Source organism: Hibiscus syriacus, unplaced genomic scaffold (assembly GCF_006381635.1).
Source record: "Hibiscus syriacus cultivar Baekdansim isolate YM2019G1 unplaced genomic scaffold, ASM638163v2 tig00001777_pilon, whole genome shotgun sequence".
Taxonomy (NCBI): Eukaryota; Viridiplantae; Streptophyta; class Magnoliopsida; order Malvales; family Malvaceae; genus Hibiscus; species Hibiscus syriacus.
Window position 1 is genome coordinate 1,629 of NW_024061889.1, and position 3,881 is coordinate 5,509.

Here is a 3,881-nt window from a genome sequence, read left to right on the forward strand (position 1 = left end):
GGATAATTGCCTTCCAAGGAATAGACTCGGATTAGACTCCCTGCAAGTGCATTTTTAAATTACTGATCGAATTAAATTTAAACAACAAAATTTATTAGTAGCTCAAAATGATCAGCAAACCTTCCAAGCAATAGATCCGGGTTCGACTCCGGCAAACACAATTCCTTTTAAATTACTGATAGAATTAAAATTAAACACAAATAGTAGTGTTAGCTCAGAAAACCAAAACAAGCGTTTGTAGTCCAACGGTTAGGATAATTGCCTTCCAAGCAATAGACCGGGTTCGACTCCCGGCAAACGCAGTTCTTTTAAATTACTGAGCGAATACACTTAAAACAACAAAGGTTAGAGTTAGCTCAGAATGACCAACAGAGCGTTTGTGGTTCAATGGTTAGGAAAATTGTCTTCAATGCAATAGGGTTGTGACTCCCGCAAGCGCATTCCTTTTAATTTTCTGAGCCAATTCAAACCATCACGGTTCACCCTACTACATTTGAGGCAGGTAAAAACTATTTTACAGTTTGATTTCGTTGGGCATTTGGCACCAAGGGACTTGAGCAAAGCTATCTAAGAATTGCTTGTCTTGTACTGTTAATACATATAACAGCTGTATTTGCATAATCTCAACATCATCTTTCTGTAACTTATCTTCATTACCTGCTATTTTATACACGTTGCTCATTATCTGTTATTGGTTTTCATTCTGTTTTCCGGTGTTGCCGTTACGAAGATCATTGTAACTATGTGTTTCCACAACACTAAATAGTATCAGTAGGTCACAGTTATCTGCCATGATTTTAGAACTGATTGGTGTTAGTAAGAATAAATCCAGTGTTGCCGTTACGAAGATCATTGTCACTTTGTGTTTCCACGACACTAAATAGTATCAGTAGGTGCACACTGCACAGTGTCTGCCATGATTTAGAACTGATTGGTGTTAGTAAGAATTAAAACAAGAAAATCAATTACAATTTACAGGTGCATAGGCAATAGATTCTTTTTCTGTAAATGTATCAGGTCGATCAAGCAGTTTCAACAACGATTCAAGGACTACTATGTTGTCATACAGACCGGCATGTAAACAGCAGCATCAATCCATTTGCAAGCACGATTATCATCCGAACCATCGGAAAACTCGAAAAAAACTGTGTTGAAAGCCAAGGTAATGCTTTTTTTTCCTTTTTAAGCCAAGGTAACGTCTGTGATAAGAGGAGAAATCATACGAATTTTCAGATTTCAGCCTTGACCTTTCTTTGACCATGATATACAAACGAGTCGATGATCCTCGCAACTGTGAAGATACCTAAACGAGAAGTAACACAATCTTTGTCACTTTAAACGAACAACGATGCATCAGGTAAAGCCAAGCCAATGCATTAGGAAATAAAGGATCCGGATCATTCTAATAGAAACTATATGTACCTCCAATTACAGGGGAAGATGAAAACCATGTTGTATCATCTTTTTCTAGATGTTTTCGAGTTAATATCTAAGCAATTCAAAATGGATTGTGTTTCCCTCCTTACTTTTCAACACATTTAATTACCTATACTATCATGAAACTATGCAACAGATATCTGATTAAGAATATAATGAACCTACCTTGATTGGAGAAAAGTCATAAAAGAAGAAACTCCAGGATGAGAATTAGAACTAATGAACTCCAAATCCTTGAAATGCTCCGTCACGGAATACTGTGCCATAGGAATGCAAGCACATCTCAGAACACGATCCAATAAATATGCTAAATAACGTAATTCATATTCTCAATGAGCCAACTTTCAGCAGTACCTGATTCGAGTTAACAGTGTGGCCTCTGATATCGGTATATATTGTGGGTACTACCTGCAAAATTATACAAGAAATCAGTTGTGACAAGTCCATACATTGGCTCCATGAATGAGGGCACCTAGAGCCTAAAATTATATTCACGCCAAAATCGATTTCCCCCAACCCGCCACCGTGGGCATGAAAATGAAAGCGAAGTCACGGGAAACGTTAAAAGAGCTTAAAAACAAGGAACATTCATAGATCCTTTAAAATACCAACCTTGATGAAATACTGTACATTCCGTTTGAGTTTTATGTGTCCATTGTGCCCGCCCTGAAATAGCAATATGAATCAACCATTAAAAATTTTCATTTTGAAAACAAAACATACCAAAAGAGTAAACAAGTCTTTAATGCCATGAAGAAAAAGAACTATTACCCATCAAGAGGATTTACCACACCAGGGAAGTATTCACCAAAAGCTAACTTATTAATTCTGTGACTTATCTGTTTTAAACACCACAAATGTAAAATATCATTACCATTGAAATTTGCAGCAAAAGTAAAGCATATATATATATATATATATTGGAATATAACAGTTCCAGTAAGAAAGGAGCTTAAATACAAAGATGAGCCTTACAGTATAACTGTCCTTCTGGAAAGTTATCAAAGTCATCGAAAAAAAAGTTGGATTGATGAAAACTTTTGCCTGCTGCAAAATGAAAATTTCCTTTCAAAAGATCCATGGATGTTGCATCCTTCACCATCCTCCTGTTTTATCCTTTCAAAAAAGCCTTCTCTTTTGCACTGGCAAGCCAAAAAAATATGTAAACAACAGAGTAAACATCAAGCCACAAAGTAGGATTTGCTTTCCCAGTGTAGGAAGCAAAATGATAAAATTTTGCAGAATCTACTTAGGCAAAGAACTTGCAAAGAAACCTGGTCATCAAGTCTGCATTAGTCATAGGCTCATAGCCCACCCTTTTCGCCGATACGCATCTCGAACCTCTTCACATGAGTTAGAACAGTAATCATCTGACAGGGAAGTTCTGTTATGAGACGGTTAAAAAACGACTAAAAAAAGCGTGATTGGTTAAATAAATGATCGGTAAAAAACGGCAAATAATATAAACAGTAAAAAAATAGGCTAGTAAACGGTAAAATAAAATAGGTGCTATATATTATATTAAAATATCTACCGATTTTTTTTAAGGTTACTAATGATGTAAACGGTAAAAAAAATAGGCGCTACCTATTACATTAAAATACCTACTGGGGTTTTTTAAGGTTGCTAATAATGTAAACAGTAAAAAAAAAATAGACGCTACCTATTATATTAAACTACATACCGATTTTTTTAAAGTTGTTAATAATGTAAACGGTAAAACAAATAGACCCTACTTATTAGATTAAAATACCTATTGGTTTGTTTAAAGATTGCTAATAATGTAAATGATAAAATAAAATAGGCGTTACCTATTACATTAAAATACATACCGGTTTTTTTTAACATTGTTAATAATCTAAACGGTAAAAAAAATAAGCGCTACCTATTATATTAAAATACCTATCGGTTTTTTTTAAGGTTGCTAATAATGTAAACGGTAAAAAAAATAGGTGATACTTATTACATTAAACTACCTACCGAACATGTTGAAAGTATCGATTTCATTTAAATAAGTATCAACACTTTTGGAATTTAAAAGAAAAACAGTAATAGCACCTATAAAGTATCGAATCTTTATAAAAATATATCGATTCATAACAATATAACATGTTAAAATATGACAAAACCAGTTTTCATTATGACAAAACCAGTAAAGAGCTACCAGATATGTTGAAAGTATCACTTTATAAAAATGTATCGATACATAACAATATAACAGGTAAAAATATGACAAAACCAGTTTCATTATAACAAAATCGGCAATAAACTACCGAATATGTTGAAAGTATTGATACTTTTTGTACATGTATCGATACTTTGTTGAAAGTTATGTAATTTATGTTTCAAAAGTTTTTAATAGTGCTTCATGTTTTCCACTTACAATATTAATTTAATAATTTCATTTACACAAAAATTATTTGATTGTTTAAATTTTTATAAAA

General features: G+C 33.3%; 1 non-coding gene across 1 annotated transcript; it reads left to right on the forward strand.

Annotated features, from left to right (window-relative positions):
* The first annotated feature begins 231 nt into the window (after window positions 1-231).
* On the forward strand, window positions 232-302 carry TRNAG-UCC. Its single transcript has one exon. It is a non-coding gene; the product is annotated as a tRNA-Gly (tRNA).
* Window positions 303-3,881: the final 3,579 nt, after the last annotated feature.